The sequence below is a fragment of the Podarcis raffonei genome, chromosome 2 (genome assembly GCF_027172205.1).
Source record: "Podarcis raffonei isolate rPodRaf1 chromosome 2, rPodRaf1.pri, whole genome shotgun sequence".
NCBI lineage: Eukaryota > Metazoa > Chordata > Lepidosauria > Squamata > Lacertidae > Podarcis > Podarcis raffonei.
In genome coordinates, this window is record NC_070603.1 from 22,483,564 (window position 1) to 22,507,828 (window position 24,265).

Below are 24,265 nucleotides of genomic sequence, written 5' to 3' on the forward strand. Positions count from 1 at the left end.
AATGGCCCATCACCCAGACGGTCACCTCAACACAGGAAGCTAGCCTGGCTTATATTTTAACACTTGCTGGATCCAGGAATTAGAAGGATCTCACATATAGCCTACTCCCTCCCTCCCCACTTCCCAAATTCATAACAATACCAAGCCAGCCGCTCTGTGGTTTGTTTCCTCGCTGATGAAGAGAGGCATTTTTGCTCAGACACCTCATGCATATTATAGTTAAAAGAAGCCACGCAGCCTGGTTTAGGATTATGTGTGAATGCAGACAGCGAGGTTGCTAATGAAAGTCTCCTCCACTTGCCGCTTCAGCAAAAATGCTGCCTTATAGCCAGCCAGAAAGTGGCTAGCCTTGGCAGAAAGAGAAAACTAGGACACATGGATCTCTCTTCCTAGTAATAGTGTTAGCAGCTTTAAAAACGTCTGCAGTGCCTCCTAATCTTGTACAGATCATCATCACAGGTGCACATCTGTAGGGTTGTGTTTTCAAACACAATTCTTTCCTCTCCTCTGTTGTTTCATGGTTTTTGCTTCTCTCGCTTTTACTGAGACGTGGGTGATGTGGTCCTTGTGAGAAGAACTACAGGCTTGGAACTGTGTATGAAGGAGAGCTGTGACTCATCCTCTACAAGGATTAGATTTGCTTCTTTGGTACCAGCCTGTTCTGAACTATGTCTCTAACTTCCTCTGTGTGTTGCCACCTGCTTTCAAGAGCACTGCAATTGAATGGGCCAATCAGCTCACACAGAGCATCAAACGTCTCTTGTACGGTTGCACAGCAAGCCTATTTCGGCAACTAGGTTATTACACAGAAGAGTGAACATTTTCAAAAGGCACACGGAAAATCTTCTTGTCCCCTCTGGGTTTTCGCTTTAAATCATGTGTTACCTAGGGACAGTTCATCATCACGTTTTGTGAACATGGAAAACGTGTGTAGAAAATACTGTGTAGACTGCATGCAGATCGTCAGGTGTGATCTCTTATTATTTTGCTTTGTATGTGTATACTAGGAAGCCATATTTGGCTGTGGCTTCCCATTATGTGCATACACAGAAAAATCCATACATTAATAGCTACATGTGGGTTGCATGCTCTTTCTTATGAAAGAGTGCTTTTTGGGGGGTGCGGAGGTAGAGTGTATGAAGTGACTAATTTAAAAGCTTTATACACATAAATAACCAAATAGTGCTATTTCTGTGTAGTCAGATTCCTTTATAATTAGAGCAGTGTGTATTCTGCATCTATTTACCTCAAGCAATATCCAGTTCTGCAGCAAAGAAAGTTAAGTTATGCGATCTGAATATATTATGCAAATAAGTGCCATTCAGTTTCTGCAAAAAAATTGTCCCCTTCCACAGTTCAGCTGTCTTGAACATGACAAATCCCATTGAATAAGACTGTGTATGCACTCCCTTTTGCTCTACATCCAGTGTTCTCTCACAGCTGGTTCTGGAAGCAGTGTACACATGACATTAGCCACAGTCCATAACTAGCCTGTATCTATCCTGTCATTTCTTACGAAATGCTGTGTTTTGATGTGTTTTTCCCCAAACCAGCTTCGATCCGAATTGAGAGGAAGAGTGACTTAGCTGCCTTTTTAAGCCAGTAATGTGTGCATAGCGTAAGACTGCTAATCCTTTGTTAAGCATCGTGAAACTTTGGAAATTGGGCATGCTAGACATCCAAATAGAATAATAAATTTTGTGTGTGCTTAGTTCTCCTGCTCCGCATTGAATCCTAGGCTTGGAAAAGAATAAGTGCAACCCTTCGTCTCAAACAGTCCCAGCTGACTTAAGCAAATGTTCTACACTGCACACGACAGGGAAGATGAAATGCTCAATCTGACCTTGAGGCACACTGAGATGGCATAAAATATGGGGAAGGGATAGAAAGCATGGCAGGAGAAGGAAATGGGCACCAGGAGCCAGGGAACATATACGTACTTGGGTGATCAACTGAGATCTGGGGTGTTTGGTTCTGCTCTTTCAAGAAAGCCTTCTTTATCTGGGCTCTCTGAAGATAGAACAATATGTTTCAGCATCACTTTTCAAAATTTCCACAAAGTCTCTCAAGTTATTGTCCTATTTTCCAATCCACATTTTTTAACTTGGTCAGCATGGATCTCTAGCATCGCTATCTGGTCTCCAAATCTTTGGCTGACATTTTTTTTTTCGTGATCATTTCTGTGTGGTACCTAAGATAACATCTGGGGGAAAATAAATTTTCTGCAGCTACTTCTTTATATGTCCATACTATGTTGCCTTCCACTTCTAGATCCAAACACCAGTGAAACTGCGTCATAGTGCTTTGCTATGAACTTCACTCCTGCCCCCATAAGGTAACCCAAATAGTGCAATAAGAATAAGCTCTGCAAGCTGCTTCGTTTTCTCAGTAAGTCCCTTTCCACAGCATTACTGAAAATGTGCTGCAAAACTCTGATTAGGCATGACCCCCTTGCAAATGTGAAAATACAGCGTATCCTACCCACATGTAAAAGAGATGCATACTTGCTCCTGGGCGAGAGCTGTGCCATTGACCACCTCCTTTTTTAGATTTAACTAAATGTGCACCTTATACGGGCATCCAGCAGCAAAAGAGTGCATAGCCTTGACTGAAACAACAATTCCCTAAAGGTGAACAAACAGGAAAGGCACTGCAGTAGGAGGATAGTTAGGCCTCTGTTTAATGCAGTCCCCACTCCAAAATGGCTAGGTGTGTGTTTCATCGGCTAGATGTGGTCAGAAGAAGCCCACAGCTTGCAAATAATTACTGGTACTTTGTATTTTAAAAGCCTGTCACTTCCATCCATTTTGTGTAGGGGGTGAGTTTGTTCCGTGTCATGAAGTGAGTCACAAAACAATTATATTTCCCCCCCCCCACTTTTTTTTATTAAAAGTTTTCATAATACATTAAAATTATATGTAGAACAAATGAAGTCAGAAATATCAAGTACCCAGCACGGCAATGCACTGATGGGCAAATCTGTACTTTTTGCTCCTCTGTAATGTGGTTTTCAAAGACACGGCTCTCTCAGAACATAATGGTGGGAACTCCATTCTTTTGTAATTCTGCCAGAATTACTATTGTTCGATAAAAGTTGAGAGTGTTTCAGCTATATCTTTGTTATGGTGGTTAACTGACAGGGACATCCCCCGCACTCCTATTACTCAGTTCTAGATGTTTTTATCATGAAGGGCCATGTGCACTGGGAAGGGAGCAGTAGATTCTTCTCCGAAACATCCTTCAAGGGTTTTAATGTCTACATCTTGGTCATAGCTTTGCCATTGGAGGGGAAGGAGCCAGGGGAAGGAGGCAGCTCAGCATCCTTCAGATTCTATCCACTCCAATTACTGCTTGCATGATAAACCTGACAGTCAGAATGCAGGAAGTGGAAGGTGAAAGTGGGGGTGTGCAGTGCCCCCTTCTTACTTTCCCCCTTCCCAACTGATAGGAATTGTGAGACATTGGCAGCCAGCTGCAGGCCGTCTGGGTCGCTCTACGGGAAATAACTTCTCTGTTTTGTACTAAACCTTACAAACGCCTTCCAGACATCCAGTTTACTGAGCAGTCATCGTGATTTGTGCTCAGGATGCTACTGGGGTGATTATATGTGATCACATTTTCAACGCTATTTGCACCTGCCAAAGTTTTAGGGCAGTCGCACTGCTTCGTTTCCAAACAATGCATATCCTATCGCTTCCTGCTGAAACCCTGTGATTTTTCATACCACAAATGGTTGGTTTGTGTGTGTGTGTGTGTGTGTTTGTCCTACTATAGTGTGAGAGTGCCCTTCCAGATGGCAATAATGCAGGATTATGAAAGCATCTCAGGACATATAATAAAGTGGATGGTCCAGTATAAATCCATCATGAATGCACTGTTTTTGCATCAGTAACATATTGCAGAATGCACCTGCAAAAGACAAACAAACCCATCAGTCTGTAGGGGCCCTGACTTCATTAGTGATCAGTGATGGAAAGTCTAGGTTCCCATATGCACTAGAAAACTAAGACTGATAACTGAAATATCTGAAATACATATTCAGATCCTAAAAATTAGATGCTGAAAAGATAATACATTTCTGAAATATGGTTCCAGTCCTATTTATGATTTCTTCTCTGTGAGGAAATTGGATTGTAAACTCATCGCTGAGGGAGGGGGAGAGAAAAAGCCTTCTACGTAAATATAAGAGTAGTAACAGCTTCACTTCTACCCTCCATTCCATTCCTGCTGTCTCCCTCTTACCACTCCATTTTGGCCCACTGGAATGGACTTTGTGTACCTACTGCAAGTAGGTATTGAAGATTTTCTCATGGCTGTGTATTTGATCCTTCTTCTTGCCAAAGCAGCTCCTCCGCAGAAGTCTGACAAGTGCCAGGATCTCAGAATTAATTAGCTTTTGCAATGATAGACCATCAAGATCATATCATCAGGGTTGTGTTGATTCATCTGAACTGTTCATACATTACAATTATATTTTTGCAAGTGGAATAATATCAGTAATTTTCTGATCTGCCCCCGCACCCAGTTTCCATGGTATCTGAGAGCCTCCAATCTGTTACCAATCGCTACACAGAGTGATCACCTCTCCTCAGTCCAGCTTGCCACAGTGAAATGTGCAGATTGAAACCAGGCTCTCACTGAATACTAAAACCGTGATCATAAACCAGGGGTCATCAACCTAAGGCTCATGAGCCGGGAGCAGCCTGTGGAGGTTGTTTGATCGGTCCATGAGCCGCCCCCAAACTGAGCTGCCCGCTTGCGCGCTGCGCTAAAGTGGTGCGGATCTCTGCAGGACTGATTCGGCCCAGGCAAGATAAACCTTGCTGACCTGTTATAAACTGAAGCAACATTTTCTTATGGAGCGCAGTGAATATGTTTTCTTGTTCTCTTGAGGAATCATGAGTTTCACCTATAAGAAAGGGCAAAAAACTGAGCCAGAATGGAGAGAAGCTATACTGTAGTGTGTAAGCCAGATCAGAATCAATCAAAGCTGATAAATAGACAAAGAGGATCAATACTGTTTTACTGAGCTTCTAGGCGCAGCCTTTTACAGGATCAGTTCTCTTGTGGGGAGAGAGAGCAATGGAGACTTGTGTTTTTTTACAGATATGGTGAACACTCAAACTGAATTTTAGTCTTTAAAGCACCATCATCTCCCCCCCCCCGTTTAAAAAAAAACCCACCAAAAATAGCGTGACCTTGGAGCAATTTCCTCCAGGTTCCAGTTGAGAGCAGCAGTGGGAAGTATCTGTTGTCTTCAAGCAAAACCTGGTTGGCCACTGTGGGAAGCAGAACGCTGGCTGAGGTGGCCTGTTGTGTGATTCAGCAGGACTCCTCTTATGAAATCTCCCTGGCTTGCTCTTAGTAGCCAGCTGCAAAAACCTCTTTTCTCTTGTTACTGACTACATTCAGCTTGTCCAAACTAGTTGGTTCCACCCTCAATCAGTTGGGCAACCTGTGTTCAGCACCCAGTAACCATCAGCCATCAAGGATATGTACACACAACAGTTTAAAGTAGATTTGATTAATCACGTGTGCATGTTTTTCACATTGTTCGCATCTGTTGACCCAGTCGTTCTTTGTCCTGACGAGACACTCCTCAGTGGGCTGCTGGCTCTCTACCAGGCAAGGCTTTGACATACAAATACGTTTTCGTTTTTTAAACTACGACATAAATCTGGTAACACCTCTCCCCCAAAAAGTATGGTTTAATATTGGCTGTTTTGCCCACTGTGAAATATGCTTGATATTTGGCTTCTGTGAAAGTTGTTTATTATTGTGCTAATCTATAGACAATTATCTATATGGCAGATGTGCACAGGTAAACAAATATATCTCTTGTGCAAACCCACCATGGACCTCAAGTTTCTGGAACTTCTAGAGGGTGGGGAAGTAGTAATTGAGGTGAGGGGACAACAGCATGAATACATCCCATCAAGTACCACCCATTTGTATAGTTGGGAAAGATCAAAATAGACAGGGAGACAAAAGGGCGCAAGAGCACACATTAAAAAAAGGGCTGCTGTGACCCACATGCACATTAATGCCTTGTTGCATACACAGCTCAAAAGCAATTTAGCAAGTGGCTTTAGCTAGCAAACGACCCCAAAGCCTTCTGAGGAGATTATGTTGCATATCTGAAGAGGATGCTTATGAGAATACTAAGCTCAGTGTCAATGCAGTACCATGGTAATTAAGGCTTGAGGGGGTTCTACCCTTTGAAACACTTTTTCTCATATCAGTTACAGCACTTGCGTTGTAGAGGTCTTATAGCCGCGGAGCAAATATGCCATTTTACTTGACTTAACTGCAGAGCAGTCCTGAACATCCTGCATCTTTGATGTGGGTAGAACCAGCCTTAGATCCTTAAACAAGATATCAACATCACATTTCATTTTCTTTGTTCATGTGCTATTTTTGCCAAAAGGCTTTGGTTTCTGCAGATCCACTTGTACCAAGGCACTTAGGGGCTGAGATGGCAGGAGAGTTCTGGTTTTTTTACCAGGATAGTATTTGGTAATAAGCAGACAAAGTGGCAATCGGCTCCCTATTTACATGTCATAATGAGGAGACAGGTTATGCAATCATATGTCTGAAGAGACAACAGGACATTGAGTACTCAGCTCTATTATTTCACTCTTTCATTGTGTTCTTACATCACTACTACACATGGCTGTGAGATGTACCTTTAGAGCAGGGGTACTTAACATGGTACCATGTAGATGTTGTTGCATTACTACTACGGTCATCCTTTACTGTTGGCCATGCTGGCTGGGGCTGATGGGAATTGGAGTTTTGGTTGCCCAGAGTTTTTAATGTATGCTAATTTTGTTGTTTTATTGTTACTGGCTTTATTGCTTCTCACTACAGTGGCACCTCGGGCTAAGTACTTAATTCGTTCCGATGGTCCATTCTTAACCTGAAACTGTTCTTAACCTGAAGCACCACTTTAGCTAATGGGGCCTCCCACTGCTGCCGCGCTGCCAGAGCACAATTTCTGTTCTCATCCTGAAGCAAAGTTCTTAACCCGAGGTAATATTTCTGGGTTAGCGGAGTCTGTAACCTGAAGCGTATGTAACCTGAAGTGTATGTAACCCAAGGTACCACTGTATTGATTTTACTGCTTCTGTTTTATTTTTGTTGTTCATTAGTGTTTTTGAGATGTTGGACTAAAACTCCCATAATGCCTGACCGTTGGCCATGCTGGCCAGGACTGATGAGAGCCAGAGTCCAACAACATCTGGAGGGAACCACATTGGCTACCCCTGGAGTAGTCTGTGGGTGTCACAGAGTGTGCCGGTCAGTAATCACGCAGATCAAAGTTGGAGTTAACTCTTTATTAGCAAAACATGATCTCCACCAACCTGGCAGAGTGTCAGCAGCTCATTCTCAGTAGGTCCCCACCTGCACACAGCCATCTAAGTCTTTTCCTCTCCAGGGCTTTTGCCAAGCCTTTGGAGACTAAGACTGCATGCAGCCTGTTGCTGCTCTGCACATTTTAGCCCTCTTCTGGTTCTGGGAGATCAGGGGGAAGGGGAGCTTGTTGCAGCAGGAGCGGGAGATACCTGTGGCTCTTCACCAGCCCAACTCATCTCTGCCTCTTGACTTCCTTCCTCCCACTCACCTGCGTCATCTTCTGCCTCTGATTCTGGACTTCTGTCTGCCAGACTCTCCCAGCTCACTAAGCCCTGTTACCCATTCAGCTTCCAACACCACCTCTTCCCAGTCTTCACTCCCTTCTTCCTCTGACCACTCACTTTCTGGGGCTGCATCAATGAGAAAATGTTGCTGCCTTTTTTACCAGACAGAATTGCTGAACAGCCTTCCTAGCCAGCAATTCTGTATAATATCAGCAATGCTAGTATCATACTCACGAATGCTAGTAGAGTAGCTCCATTAGAGACAAATATGTGGTCAATTAAGCTTTCACAACTTCTGCTTCATGCATAGGTCCTAATCTATAAAGTTTTATGCTGCAGTAAATGTGCTAAACTTGAAAGTGCCATGATGCCTGTTTCTGTCATGGAGGGAAGACCAAAGATGTGCACATTATTCTGGCAATGCATCACTGGAAGAGCTTGTTGATTATATCCAATATTTTATCATCTTGGTGGGGAGATTTCCAGCCCAGTGTTATACATAGCTTAACTGTAATAAGGTTCCTGTATAGGAAGCTGGGGTAACTTGGTTCCATGTGGTTAAGTAGCACAGTCTTTAGCGGTCTCATGTGATCTGGCATGAAGTCATTAGGGTGTTTGGACAAACATGGTACACCCTTCATGTGTTAGGGGGGCAGTGGAGTTAGGCACAGATTATGTGAGCATGAGAAGGGTGCCCTACATGCATACCATTGTACATTCATAGAGCTCCATGTGAGTGGGGGGATGGGCTAATCAGGGTCTTCCTTTGCATTGGAATTTATACATCAGTATGCATGTAGGGCCGCTTCTCGCGGGCTGCGTACATATTACTGACTGAAAATGCTGCTCAGTTCTTCTTTTTCTGAAGTCACACTGAAGACAGCTTCAGGGGGTAATGTATTGAAATGCAGTATTTCATAAGAAACTGCAGGATAGATAAAGGATAGAAATGGATTGTGGCTAATGCCGTGTGTTTGCTGCTTCCCAAACCAGTGGTGGAATGCACTGGATGCAGAATACACAGGAGTGTGTGCACAAGCGCATTCTCCAAATGCATGGCCAGTGCGTGCAGAGACGGAAGGGGCTAGCTCCTACAGCCCTTTGTGCCTTAGTTTAACATGTGAGGTGGTTTGTTTGAAGGCTCCTATTTCTGACAAAGGTCAACAGCTAGTCTCCAGAACTTCTGTGCTGCCTGGGAGTCATAGCCACCAAAGATGGAAGCAGATACCTCTTGCCCTTCCAGAAACCACCAGCAAATAACTTTGAAACATGTTTGGCACATGTCCTCGGATAAAAGGCAGGAAGCATCTCTTCTATGTTGCACTGATTGCAAAACCTCTCTTCCTTGCATTTGGAGTTTAATTAGGCTCACTTTATCACCACAACAACCCTGGGAGGTTGTGAATTGCCCAAGGTCACCCAAGAAGGTGCACAGCTTAACAGGTACTTTCCTCCCAGAACCAAACTCTACATTATTTTTGTTGCACCTGGTGTTTTCATTGCTGAGCTGGTAAGCGAAACATCTTTTTCATTATGTTGTTTTTCCTTCCTCGTAGCAGGTGGGGCTTTTGGGGGTTGGTGGGCAGGGGGGACCATAACATGGTGACTTTTCCCTGCCACTGAAATATGGGGCTGGAAGGACTAATTAGCTAATGATTGTAATTTGAGCTACAGATGTGACTGCCAAATGGGCTGGGAGTGTGCACATTTGTGACTGTGTATAAACCGCAGCACCAAACACCTCCCGCCCACGCACATTTAACTGGCAGAGAAAAACATCTGCAACCTCGAAAAGGGGAAATTCCAGATGCAGCATTTGTGACGTAGTGAGGGGGGGTGTTCCTCTCTCTGTCAACCAGGCATCCCCTGTTCCGGATTTGACATTTGCAAATCCTGCACCCCCAGGAATAGTAAGAGAAGTAAAATCACCTGCCTTAGAGGAATCCTCTCTGGGGCGGGGGGGGGGATGTGGGCTCCACAGCATGTTCACGCCTCACCATTTTCCGTTACAAACCGAGCTGTCACCCGTTCCATGAAATCAATCTGTGGTCTCTTGAGACATAAGCAGGATTACACAAGAAGCGCTCAAAATATATATTTAACTACAATACTTTAGTGGATTACAGAACCAAGCTGAAATGAACTAAAACATCAGATCATCTCTCTGGCTCTGTGTGGGAAATGCATGCTTTGGCCTGTAAGGTGCAGTGCAAATGTCATGCCAGCTCTCAGTTAACCATGCTTAGGAGCCTGGGAACAATGGGAGAAACTGGAATTGTGTGTGTTCTCTCCCCAGGCCTGCTCACACTGTTCCTAAACATGTCTGTACAACTGCAAAATCAAGCTGTGAACTGCATATGATTTGCTCTAAACTGGGAGCATATAGCTATAGTTTGAAATCAGACCTGCAGGTTGTGAAGGGGAAGAGGGCTGAGGAACCATCAGGAGACAGTTGGCTGTTATTTTATTTGTTAGAGATGCCCCACCACTTGGCAGCTGACAATTATAACAATTAAATTGTTAGCAGAATAAGACTATATCCTTAATCCATTTTCTAGGATGCATGAGCCTCCATGGTCAATCCACCTACTTTTATAAAGGACAGACAGTGTATGGCCCGGATCGTTTTGGTGTCTCTCTCTCTCTCTCTCTCTCTGTGTGTGTGTGTGTGAGAGAGAGAGAGAGCGAGAGAGCGAGAGAGAGAGCTCCAGAAGGGTAGGAATAGAGTTGCCACGTTGTCTGGGAATGTAGCTGTTACCTGGAGTCCTAGGCCTCCCAACTGGTAGCCTGAGCAGTGTACCATCTGGCTGAGATTTTAAGATTAAACCTGGAAAAACCTTTGCTACAGTCAGTGGTAAGCATGCATATCCCCCCCTTGCAAATTTGCATATATTTGTTGGTGTGTTTTGCTGTCCCCCACCCCATGGCTGTAACCTACCTTGAGCTTAGTAAGATGTGGTATATGGGTCAAAAATGCAGCAAACAAAACATAAATATGTCATTGGGAATATACACTCTTTGTTTCAGAAAATAGTCACAGCTCAACATGCACATAGACCACACCCACCCACCCAGATGGATGGATTGATTCATGTGCACAGCATTTCTAGAATGACAGGCAGGCACACTGAGTCAAGACTAGTGCACATACATATATCAACACCCACGCGTTCCTACACAGAGCAGTTGTAGATGCTGACTCCCCTATCCTGCCGTGCAGTTTTATTAACAGATTGAATACAGATTTAGCTGATCACATGCTAAACAGAAACCTAAGACTATAGAACATGCATATATAATACTAGATGGGTGCACATGCAAAACACAACACATACACCAGGAAAAAATGGAAATTGTGGCACTGCTGACGTTTTTCATGTTCACATGTACACTTAAAGGGACAGTCAACAGAAATGCCACCTCAAACGTATTTTCCATTCATATGTGTCAATGTGTATTTAAATAAACTGCAAATATAGAAGTGCACACATAGCTTTGACAATTAGCCAAGAGGCATTTTTTTAAAAAAAAAGATCTGTTTGCCATTTCAGCACTAATCAAGTGGGAACCCTAACAGAGATGTGCAAACACCTAACAGAGTTCAGACAAACATGACCTTTTATGGTCAATACATTCCCTCCACCCACCTCAGCTTGCAGGCCTGGGAACTCCATTCACCTATTCCTCACCTGCCCTTGTGTGTATATGTTTTCCTGCTCCATAGCAGCAGGCAGATGATGGTAATCAAGCAGCCCTTCCCTGGCTCTGGGCTTAGATTTCTGCCAAGAAGGAAAACCCTGTTGAGGAAATAAACAAATAACAGTGATGGGTGTAACATCTGCCTCAGCCAAGGAGTGAGCAGGGCATGTGGAATGCATTTGTTTAGCCTTTTGTGGGCCAGATTTCCAAAAGCACCCAACTCCAGTTTCAGTATTGCAGTAAGGGCCAAAGAGTTCCCTACCAGTTCCTTTCTTGTGTCCTACAGACAAATTGCTAAAACTGCTGTTGGGCCTCCTCTGCACGCCCAAGCTGTGGGCATATTGCACAATGCCTACAAACCTACAGGGACACACACAGACACAGACATGAAGTGTACCAAGATGGATGAATAGTATGCAAGATGGAGGTCTGTGTGTGCAAAGCTAGAGAAACAGTGCTCTTCCTGCAACCAACAAGATATAATGAATGGAAAGGAAGAAAACCTTGTGTGGAAAAGTGCAGCCTGTAGTTGCAACAAACCACTTGCATAACCAAGCACATAAAAAAGAACCTCCAAGGCCACAATCTAAACTCATTCGGAGTCACATTGTTAAGTGGGCTGCCCACAGACACAAGGGTGGTGTGGATTAGCCCTAATTTTTAAAACACAGTGACTGCTGGACATGCTGGCAATCTGGCTTTGCGGCAAACCAACCCACATAACTCATCGCTGTGCATTAATTACAAATGGGTTGATTTAAACAGCAGCAAAGGCAGCTCAGTTGGAAGCTAGTCCCCAAATGCATTCTATCAGTCAGTCTCAACTCACTGGCAAATTCAATGCACTCAAAGGAAAGAGGATGAACCAGAAAATAGTGGGAAGACGGTGTGATTTTTTTTAAAAAAAACACAACACACTTTTTAACTGTGCAGGGGTGGACTTTGGTAATATTTTGTAGTATGGCACCCTGTGCAAAGCCAAAAATGTGATGCCCCCTTTCCAGTTATGGATCTTCTCAATTTTGCACCCTCTTGACTCGGCACTCTGTGTGGGGGTACTGCTTGTACAGCTCTATATCCAGCGCTGAACTGTGCTGCTCTGCATAGAAAAGGATTCTCTCTAAACCCCAAACTAAAAATACACAGGTGGAACCTGTAACAAAATGTTGCAGTGTGGACTGTTCCTGTTCAGGGTGTTTGGTTTTTATGTTTATCTTTTCTGTGAACTGCCCTGAGACCTCCAGGTGGTAAAGGGCAGTATATTCTTCATCATCATCATCATCATCTTCATCAACTATGCTTTTTCCCAGGATATTCCAATCCATCACATACCTTTTTCTTTTTTGTCCTACCCCAACACTCTGTGACCACTGTCCATATTCAGTCACCATTTAGCTGTCTCTCTGTGTGTCTTTTGTCCTCTGGGTTCCCTTCTGCCTCTAAAGATTTTTCTGCTTCTGCCAACCTTCAGGTATCCCTGAATAATCTGTTTCCCATTAGCTCCTTCATAGCTCCATAGCTGTCATAGCTCAGCTTTCAGTTTGATCCTAATATATCATAATTCAGGATACAGTTCGATAAAGCTGGAATGGCTCTAGAGCAGTTTGATTATAAAGCTGTCTGCTGGATCTTATTGCTCTGATCACAATTCACAGGTTTCTGTTGAAATGTTGGGTATCTTCTTCTGAGCACATGCTTAGCTCTTCTGAAGTGACTGAGCTCGTATGTGCCATGTGGGCTTAGTGTGCATCTTAGGGTATACCCAGAATCAAGTTTTCGACAGAAGGAGACCCCAGAGATAGAAGTTTGAAAACCTTTAAGGGAACTAGGATGAATGTTTTAATACTTTTTTTAAAAGCCTTCCTCAGGAATTCTGTATGTAACCACATCTCCTCACCCATTGTTCTTGCTTTCTCCATGAAAACATCATATAAGTAATCAGTAGACATGGTTGAGAGAGAAATGCAAAACAGCAATGCAAAACAGCAGCGGGGAGGCCTAGAGGAAACGTGGGAGAGAGAGATTCTTATAGGCTTTGTGGAGAAGATAGGGGGGCTCTTTTCCATCCTAATTTCTGAGCCCGGGTCCCACCGCCTCGTTGGATGGCCAGCTCTCTACTGAGGAAGCAGCTCGTATCGTTTTTCTTTTCTTTTTGCCCGCCATTCTTCCTCCTCCTTTCACCCGCCCCTCCCCTCCACCCGGTGTTGTGTGCTTTAATGTATACAATGAAGGAAAGAAGAAGTCGAAAGAGAACTGCCTTGCGCTGATGTCAGGAGTAGGGCTGGCTCAGAGGAGGGTGTGATTGAGTTTGCTTGAGCTTTAGTCAGCCCTCTGTATTTTGTGCTGCCAACTTCCAGTGTGCTGCTGAGCCGGTCTGCAAAGCAAGGTACAGAAAACCCTCGCTTTCTTTTATTTGTCTTCTGTAGGGACGCTTTGTTGCCGGAGATGTGTGTGCGTTTTGCGCGCTGCGCGCTGCACGGCGCGCGCTCAGGATAAAGGAACCCGGCAGGAATTTGGGGGGTATTTGTTGTAGAAGTTTCAGGAGATGAGATGTGCGGGGGGGGGGGGGCAGTTTTCAGGGCCAGCGTGGTTGTGAACTGTCAGCTTCTTCCCAGGTGAACTGGAAGGAAGCAGTAGGCTTTAAAACCACGAGAGCCCGAGTTGCTTTGCTTGTCTGCGACCAGAGACAGCATTTGGGGTGGGGAAATGTGTGCAAATCGTGCGGGGGGGGGTCCTCACAGCCGTTGCAAACCCCACCACCACCAGCAGTTTTTCAGTTCGACCGGATTTCGTTGTCATTATTTTTGTCTGTCTGCAAGAGAGCGACAGAGCGCTGCAATCTGGGAAGGGGCAAAAATAGGTTTCTTTAAAATATGTATGACTCCAAGGCGCGTCCCGGGGAAGCAGGCGGACGGCTTTCTTATTTTAGCAGCAACGAGGGGAGAGACTGAGAGAGAACTTTGTGTGCTTTCGGAGGGGAGGTGGGGCGTCGGGGTTGGGGTGTGGGGGGAGAAGAGAAAAATGAATAGTGCAACTTCAATGTCTGTGGTGATTCACCTCCCTGCCATGCAGCAATGTGGCACGTCGCTGCACCAAGAAACAATGCCAGCCGCAAAGTTTTCTTTTGTATTTATTTCCCCACCCCCATCCCACAAGAGGAAGGAAACCCATTTTGGTCTAGCCTGCTGGAGGGAGGGGGCGGTGGGGGGGGAAGACCGTACTTAGTACCACTTTAAACTTAAATGTTCTGCTGCCGCTGCTATCGGTTACCTCGTTCATTGAAGGCTCTCTGGTTTTATCTGACCCTGGGGAAGGCTTGCTTGGCCTCATTTCCTGTGAATAAGAGGGCGTTGATTCTTCTGATTTGCCACGGATAACTTGACATTGCATGCCTCTGTTTCGTGCCATGAGCCCTGTAAAGCGATCCCGGATTGTCATCCTGAAATGTGCCTCCTTCGCTTTCCACATAGCTTTCTTTATCTCTGCAATGCAGGAGACAGTTTGCCCCTCATTAACGGTGAGATGCCGTCTAGATGTTTTGGCAGCTTTCCTGAAGGAGGAGAGAGAAAGGAATTGGCACGTTTGGATTAAAAGCACTTGATGAATATCTCTCCAGCTTCTATTCTGGTGAAGTCCCTTCCTGTAGCTTTTGTTGCCTACTACAGTAAGGTTCGAGGATACAAAGAGTCTCCTATTTTTCTAGCAAGTAGGATTTATTTGAAAGTCAGCACTCCCAAGGTCTCCACTAGTAGGTCTTTCCTGGGCTGTTTCCTCTGAGAACGCTTTAAATAAAGATGCTGGAAATGACCGTTGTGTGTTCCCCTGAGCTACAGTCTGCTAGAGTGCTTTGTACATATTTTTGTAATTAATGGGTGAGGCTTTGATAATTATACAGGTCCCTTATGATCAGTGTTGGAAACTGAGATACGAAAGCGAGGAGCTAAGTGGCACCTTAAACCAAGTTATGGGTGCAACAACGGAATGTCTAAGCTTGCTTTTTAATAACAAGAATACAAAGCTGCAAATGAATGAACTGCAGCTAAATTCTTAAGTTCATTTTTCACATGGTCTAGTATCCTTCCCCTGCCCACCCCCCTAATATTCTTAAGAGGGTCTCTTCTCCAGTCTTCAGAGAGTAGCTGGAAGTGGGAAGGCAGAAAAAGGTCCTCTTTTCCTTCCACTCTGCAGTATTAATCTGAAATCTTAGGCACAGTGCTGCACACCAAGCTCAGAAGTTGCTCACACAAATGAAATTCCCTGTGGCAAAATGCACCTAGAACAATGGGAGTTTGGAACACTGCTTATGATTTCTGAAATCCATAACAAAAAAAGAACTTTATAAACATTAGATAATTTGTTGGATGTAGCATTAAAGCAGATGGTGCAGGGTTTCACAGTGGACGGAGAGTTCTGAGGTACCCTGTGGGCCAGTTTAGGTTTGGATCAGCCATTTCTTTCCTCCTTCTGGCTGGAAGATTGAGCTTATTGAGAAAAACAGGGTTATGAGGGCAGGATGTGGTGGCAATGTGGCAAAGCCAAACAGGCTGTTATGTTACAGGCTAGGCCTGTGGATAAGTGCAATATTATTTTTATTGTTATTAGCAAAGTTCAGTTTAACTTTGTGCTGTTGTTGGAAGGCAAGAGGCCAAGGTTCAAATTCTCGCTTAGAGAATTGTGTGCTTAATGTCCTTAGGCAATTCACTGTTTCATCAAACAATCTACCTCAGTGATTTGGATAAAATTGCAAAACACTGAAAAGTGCCTTAAAATGGTAGGTAACAATTCAACAGGTGTCCACTGTTAGAAACAGCTTTGAAAAATCTGATCCTTTATCTTTTGTGTAAACCAGTTAGTTGATTCTTGATCCTGTTCGTGTGTAAGACCCTGAGCAAAGGGCATTTTTCCTCCAGCAAACAAATTTAGGCCTTCCAAATTAACTAAATTGTAATCTACGAAGACTGCTTGAAAGAGCCTCTCTCCCTCTCAAACTTTCTCCCAGGGGACACTTTCTTCAAAACTTTTCATCCCGACAGTTTTAAAATCGGAATAGTGATTTCTGATAAATCTCTCGTGATGTTATGAGTTTGTGTCCTGCGATTTCGGAGAATTGCCATTTTTTTTGCTAGAAAGTGTATAGGAGCTTTGAAAGTGTATAGGAATCTCAAGTGTTTCAAATGCATCTTCTGATTTTGCCAACACAGGCCTTGGACATTTGGTCAGTGCATAACTTATTTTCTAAATTTGAATGCCGAATGGTTTCTGTAAAGACCTGGATTTTTGGGGAGAAAAATAGCAGAACTGTACTTTTTAGGCTCTGGATTAATTATCAGAAAAAGCTGGAATTCCTTGGTTATCTTCCAGTTATTGAGGTTAGGTTGAACAGGAGGAAGATGGGCAAGTGATGACTCAAAGTGACAAAAAAAAATTCCTCTTATTTTATTGTTTGTGCTGCTCAGAAATTCCTCTCTTGTGCTAGCCAAGTACTTGATATTTCAGCTATTAACACATCAATGTTATGCCAAGAATAATATCTAGTTTGGTATAGAATGTTACAGCAGTGTTGCTCCAGGAAATACAAAGTACTCAAAGTGAGAAAGGTGATATTTTTTATTGAACTAACATCTGGTGGTTAACTGTGCAATGCATGTCTTTTGAGGAGCCTGTCTTACAGAGTTCAGTGGGACTTATTCCAAGGTTAAGCGTTCATAGGATTGCGGCCTCCAAGTTGGCTCTTTCATATTAAGCTTGTCACATCCACAATTTCCTGGGTCTGGGGAAGCTAGTTTTTCTGTGTCCTGTCCTGTCCTGTCCTGTTGACATTATCCCATTTAAGGACATTGACAAACTAGAGTTTGTCTGCAAGAGGGGGACCTGGATTTTGCGGGACTGGTAACCTATGGGGATTAGTTGAAAGAGGTGAGAAAAATTAGCTTTGAGAAGTTACATTATATGGTAGATGGGCAAAGTGTGACTAAAGCTTTAAAAGTTCATTTTCCTTAAATTTAACATTTCCTACTTCCAAGTTCAGCCTTTTTAATAGGTTCATGTGGGGTAAATTGCTCCTTGAATAGCCTCAGCTCTCTTAATTGCTCTAGTGTCAGTTTCTGTTCCCAAAGGGGAGTGGAGAGGCTTTAATTGTTGGTATTTCCTCATTATTTTGTTTTTTCATAGTTGTTCGTAAGCATTCTCATAAGAAAAAATGAGAGGCAATCAGTAATTAAGGTTCTGCTTAATAGAGACAGAAAGGAACACTTAATAGGCTATTGATCATTGATTTCCCACCTCTTCATGTCAGGAAGCAATAAAACTGGCTGACCTTATAAGGGAGAACGTGTTAATGATTGTGGTTTATTTGTGAGGAAACATCCTAGGACAGTGGTTTCCAATTAGGGGTCCAGGGACTCCTGGGGGTCCACTGAATGCACCCAGGGGGTCTGCAGCCCAATCCCTTGCCTCCCCCCACCACTATTTTTTGGTCATTTTTTCATGGTAATACAGTGGTACCTCGGGTTAAGTACTTAATTCGTTCCGGAGGTCCGTTCTTAACCTGAAACTGTTCTTAACCTGAAGCACCACTTTAGCTAATGGGGCCTCCTGCTGCTGCCGCGCCACCACTACACGATTTCTGTTCTCATCCTGAAGCAAAGTTCAGTGTGGTGTAGTGGTTAAGAGCGGTAGTCTCGTAATCTGGGGAACCGGGTTCGCGTCTCCGCTCCTCCACATGCAGCTGCTGGGTGACCTTGGGCCAGTCACACTTCTTTGAAGTCTCTCAGCCCCACTCACCTCACAGAGTGTTTGTTGTGGGGGAGGAAGGGAAAGGAGAATGTTAGCCGCTTTGAGACTCCTTAAAGGGAGTGAAAGGCGGGATATCAAATCCAAACTCTTCTTCTTCTTCTTCTTAACCCGAGGTACTATTTCTAGTTTAGTGGAGTCTGTAACCTGAAGCGTATGTAACCCAAGGTACCACTGTATCACAAATTTTATGGCCTGTTTTAGCACTGTGCAATTTTTCAATATATTGGCCAAAATTGGTTTTGAAATCGCACTGCAATAACGATTTTCACCTGGCAATATGCAGCAATATATTACCCCTCACGCAAATGAGAGCAGGGCAGCCAATTTCAAGGCACCACCGATATCTCACGATTATCTCAACCGATAATGCCGCTGATCTGAGCTCCCTTCCTCATGTGGAGGAAGACCAGGGCAGCCGATAACACTACAGTCTTTCCTCATGCTGGCTGCCACCACTGGCTGCCCCACTGATGGTGGCTTGATGTACCCCGCCATCCCCATCCCCTCCCACTTAAACCATGTGGTGGAGGTGACTCTACTTCCTCTTCTTCCCCCACCCTCCCAATCTCAGTGGCTGCTCCTTCCCTGATCCCCACACATGATCTCCAATTTCAGACATCTTGATATATCGGAATATCGTAATATTCAGCTGCTGATAAAGCACAATGTTAAAAAACAGATATTGCTGAGCTCTAGTCTGTTTTTTTTAGTATACCTAAAATTCTTTCCTTACTAGGGGCTACCCCACATCTTGTTCAAAAAATTGCTTTGCGGAGGTAACTACTATAGAGTTATCAAAATTTTCAAAAGTAGGGGGTCTGTGGCTTGGCTTTTTGAAAAATAGGGGGTCCTCAGTCATTAGCTAATTGGGAACCACTGCCCTAGGAGGATCTTAGCCATGGAGAAAGGGCATTGCTTAATATTACTATGCTAGATTTTGCAGTTGCATGGAACTTCCATTTCTAATCCCAATCCCAGCTGTTTATGGTAAAGCAATGTCTCAGCAGCAGCAAAGGGCTGTAGTGCAGAAGGAACAATTGCCTCATTTACAGTAGTTCAGTCTTGATGACATGAACCTTGCAGCATTGTTGGAATCAGGCTGGGCTTGGCAGGCTTTAATGCATGAGGGAGGAGGAAGAAACAAGAGGAGGGGGCTGGATGGTAGGAACCTGGGTTAGAGCAGGGAGGATTCTCCCCTTCCCCACCCCCATCCCCCAACATCAGTCACTTTGGAAGGGGGCGCCGAGATGCCAACTCTCCCTTCTGATCTTCCTTCAGAGCAGAGAGCCTCAGTGCGTGTGTGGGGAAAGGCTTTGATCAGCTGTGGAGGAAGCCTGAACAGGATGTGGCAGTGGCTGAACGGGAGGGTGCAGCCTTATCACCTAGAACCAGGTGCTGCCTTTGCACATGGCAGCAGACCCACCTGCCCCCACAATCTTTACATTCCTGTAAGGCGAGTGAGCGTGCCGCTGCCCGTCTTTAAATGCTTGGCAAGAAGAGCAGGAAAACTTGTTGGGATATTTTTGCTGCTTCTGTCTAGTTCCGAACTTCTTGTCCTGCTCTTGAACTCTGCAATTGTGACACTTGAGCACAGTGTATACTGCTGAGCCTGTCCTGTTACTCGCCTGAATAAAGATGTTGTTGCTGTTTAGTCGTGTCCGACTCTTCGTGACCCCATGGACCAGAGCACGCCAGGCACTCCTGTCTTCCACTGCCTCCCGCAGTTTGGTCAAACTCATGCTGGTAGCTTCGAAAACACTGTCCAACCATCTCGTCCTCTGTCGTCCTCTTCTCCTTGTGCCCTCCATCTTTCACAACATCAGGGTCTTTTCCAGGGAGTCTTCTCTTCTCATAAGGTGGCCAAAGTACTAGAGCCTCAGCTTTAGGACCTGTCCTTCCAGTGAGCACTCAGGGCTGATTTCCTTCAGAATGGATACGTTTGATCTACTTGCAGTCCATGGGACTCTCAAGAGTCTCCTCCAGCACCATAATTCAAAAGCATCAATTCTTCAGCGATCAGCCTTCTTTATGGTCCAGCTCTCACTTCCATACATCACTACTGGGAAAACCATAGCTTTAACTATACGGACCTTTGTTGGCAAAGTGATGTCTCTGCTTTTTAAGATGCTGTCTAGGTTTGTCATTGCTTTTCTCCCAAGAAGCATGAGTCTTTTAATTTTGTGACTGCTGTCACCATCTGCAGTGAGAATAAAGATTCCTTCCTTATTTAAAGGTGAGAACCCCTGTCTGTGTGTGTTGGGCATATGTGTGCTAAGCTGCTGATCTTCAACCAGGGCCGGCACACCCTGGTGAGGCAACAGCCTCAGGCAGCAGGATCCAAAGGGGCAGCAGATTCAGCCTCCAAGCAATGCACTGCCCACTACTACTACTGCAGTGTCAGTGACAGCTGCAGCATCCTCCTTGGGTGTTGGACCTGCCCCTCCTTAGCAGCCCCCCCCCAATGTTGCCTGTACTGGAGCCTCTTGGGGAATAGGAGGCACTGTCTCCTCCCAGCCCTGGGGAGGAAATGGCCGGGGCTGCCCTCTGGGGTCTGCACCCACCTGGTGTGATTCAGAGCAGTCCCCTTTCCCCTCCATTGATTTCCAATTCAGTTGTCAGGTAAGGTTGATTGGATTCCCCACTTTGTTTCCAGTGTAGATCTTTATTCCCAGGTAGTTCCTGGTGTAGATCTTCACTCACCCCTTCTTCCCTTAGGGAGGGGTGTGTGCCATTTTGTGGTTTGTCTCAGGTGTCAAAATGCCTTGGGACAGCCCTGCCTTCAACTAGCAGGTCAGAACTCACAACTGCAAAGTCACCTAAAGTGGATCGCAACAGCAGCACTACCACTACCGTACAGCTACAGTATATGGTAAAATAAAAAATAAAATAAAAAGTGAGTTTCCAAATGTGTATATAGACTAAGCTCTTGGGTTTGAAAAGTTTGAAGACCGTCATGCCAAATTACAGCTGGTGGGCCCTGTGCACATAAGTTGCAATATTTGTAGAAGCCATTAACTCTCAAATGTAAGCAGTTGGAATTAGTTGCTGGAGTTTTTTTATGTATTTGAGGTTGGAAATCATAATATTAGAAACTTAATGAACTTCTTTTTACTGCGTATAAGCAGTATTACAAATAAGAATACAGTAAATAGAATAAGAATATTTTGCCAATATATTGTGAACAGCAGTCACTGCAACAACATAGATTAAAAATCTGAGATTCTTGAGAGTCTGACCAGAACCTGGAAGATGCTCAAGTGCCATTCTACATAACTCATTCTTGCCCCAGACTTCCAAGAACTTTCTATATCTTACTTGTCATCTCTGTGGTTCAGATAAACCTCCCTGATTGGTTTAGGGTGAAGCAGTTCATCTTCTATTTTGATAAGACAACTGGCTCTTCCAGGAAAATGGCCCGAGCCATTACAGGTGGGGGCAATGTGTTGGTGTACCTGGGCAACTGTCTTCCCCCACTTGACAAAGATGCTGGGAGAACTGTGCATAGATCTACTGTGGCAGGTTGCTAGCTCAATAGGAACAGGAAGCGGTGTTGGAGTTAGGGGTGTTTAAACTTCTCCCCTCCCTAGATTTTCCTGATTTGAAATTGCCCTCCAGGATTTATTTGTCATGCAAGGGAAAACATAGAAACATTATCAAGATACCTGCATGCTTGCCCTCATCGTAGTTTCAGGGGATCAATATATTGAGCAAACAGCATGGTGAAATGATTTAACAGTTCTGCATTCTAGCTGCTTTTCCAATCCGATTTGCAGGTGGGGATGCACATGACTGCTGGAACTTTTTTTTTTTTTAAATGAAAAACCATGGGTGAGTCAATTGTATCTTTCTCAGCACCTTGCCTAGTGCGGCCCCACAGTGCTGAGAGCGTCTGTATATTCCTATTGTTCAAGAGCCTAGTTACAGTGCACACAAATCTGCATATGCCAAAGTACACATTTACTCAAGAGATCAGGGGCCCGTTGTTGGGCAAATATCACAGGACTTTATAACCTCCCAATGGAGTTATTTTTAATTTAGGAAAATAAACGTACTTCCTGTTCAGAAATTAACTAGGAAAAATAAACCTGGCACTAATCCATAGGTGGCAATGGTCCTCAGGCATATGGGGGGGGGGTTAAGCATTTTTCATGCCCTAGATCTCACCACATTAGTATAGAATCTGCTATCTATTGTGCTAAGGGATTTTTCACCCAATATATTTGCAATGAAAGGAGGTAGTGGGTAGTGATAAAGGGTGATTTAAAGAAAACCACCCTAACATTTGATTTAGATTATGGATTGCTCCTGTGTGGCATCTTGAGCATTTTAGCATGTAGGCTAATGTAATGAAATGCTAACTATATGCCATTTCTTTTGAAAAGCCTTCATGATGGAGGAAAGCTTTGAAATGTATGCCTGATTGTCCCTTCTCTCCATTCCTAATTTATATGCCTTGCCTTGCTAAAACCTTGCTATAAAATTCCACCCCAGAGGAGTTGCCAGAGCCTCTTGTAGCAGAAATGGCCATTTGGTGCTTTGAAATTCCATGTTTTTTAACAGCCTGACTCATGAAAGCTGATAAAGTTATGTAGAACTAATAAAATACATAGAAATATGCAGACTTCTATTTTCTGAAAACGAGTGACCCAGTTTTGGAGCAGAATCACCCTACGTCATTGCCCTAGGAGTGACTGTTTCTCATAGGCACATCTAGCCTGAAGGCCTGCTTTTATACCCTATCAGTATGCTGTCTTAGGTGTTGTCAGCAGTCACTGTTTTCTCAATATGTGAGCAAATGTCTGCTCTGCCTTTGAAATTGTGCAAAGTCCACACAGGCACTGTGCACAGGAAAGAGGTGTGTTTGCTTTTGAATTACGGTTGATCCTTGAGGCATGCTTACACCCTGGGTAACGGATGCCATGTAGCTGAAGTGAGGTTTCTAATGGAAGCCATCATTGCCTGGCCGATGTTTGCAACCTGTCAGCCCTGGGATCTGACTGCTCCCAGCCCAGATACAATCACTGGTTTTGGGTAGGATTCAGCCACATCCCGACAAATGCACGATTATTGTTGGCTGTGAAGTCTTGCACAGCAAACCCATTTCCCAAGGAGACTGGAGTTTTTGAGGGAAAGGAAGTGATGGAAAAATGCATTGGAAAGTGTGCAAACAAATCAGAACGAATCTTAAATAAACAAGTCATCTGGAAGTGCTCTCAGAGTAGTTTGTGCAGATTCAACCTGCTTTATTTAATATCAATATTCCCCATTGTGCGACACCTGGCTTTTGAGTGTATGTATGAGGCAGGGAGAGGGAGCGAAATGGTGGAGACAGCTGCTGCATGACCTTCTTTCAGGGAATGCAAAACTGGCTGAAAATCCACAGGTGGGACAAGCAACAAGAACAACTGGAGAAGAGCAAGGCAGGAACCTGGACACCTCTTAGATGGGGGGTGGAACAACACACGAGAGGCTGCAGTGATGCTTTTCCCTTTCCAAATTTCAGGGGGGAGGGGATAAATCACAAGTGGGCTTTGAGAATTCTCCTCTAAAAATAGTCCTCCACAGATTTCTCTTCAAACACTATTTCCTTGTAGAAATGTTAGGGGAGAAGTGCAGTTTGCCCCTTGCTGTCCTCCTGCTCCCATGTAGCACTTGTTGTCCCTGATGAACAAGCCAGTGGCAAACATCATCACTTGGACCTTTCTTTCCTCCACCTGCCTATGGCAGCTGTGTTGTTCTAACTAAACAAATAGTGAACTTGGCCAGCTGAGTGCCTCTGGTTTGGAAGTGAAACAGGGCCACCCAAAATCAAAAGTACATAGATACACAGAAGTATGTAAATCTGTACAGGACTTGTGAGCTTCCAGGATATATGGAATATTGAGGCAGAGTGGAGATTGGGTGGAAGTAGTAAAATGGACTACTGGATGGGATCCAGGAGGATTTAAAAGCAACATCAGCAACCCTCCCCTCCTTGCACTAAATTTGGATGAAAAGGAGGTGAGGGGAAAGGGCATACTTTGCTATTCACACTCCTGAACCAACCACCAAAACTCATCGCCCATTCCATTCACCACAATGGGCACTTCCAGACTATTGCTATTTCTTGGTGGGATTCAGTCATAAACCAA

At 44.3% G+C, this 24,265-nt stretch overlaps 1 protein-coding gene across 4 annotated transcripts in view; it reads left to right on the forward strand.

Annotated features, from left to right (window-relative positions):
* The window catches only part of DGKA (diacylglycerol kinase alpha), an 81,030-nt gene that overhangs the window by 11,111 nt on the left and 45,654 nt on the right, over window positions 1-24,265 (forward strand). For 2 of the 4 annotated variants that reach the window (XM_053375253.1, XM_053375255.1), the window contains exon 1: window positions 13,370-13,725. The exons of the other annotated variants lie outside the window; for them this stretch is intronic. The gene's annotated coding sequence lies outside the window, so the exon portion shown is untranslated. Of the gene's footprint in view, window positions 1-13,369; window positions 13,726-24,265 lie in introns of those variants that run through there. 4 annotated transcript variants of the gene reach the window in all.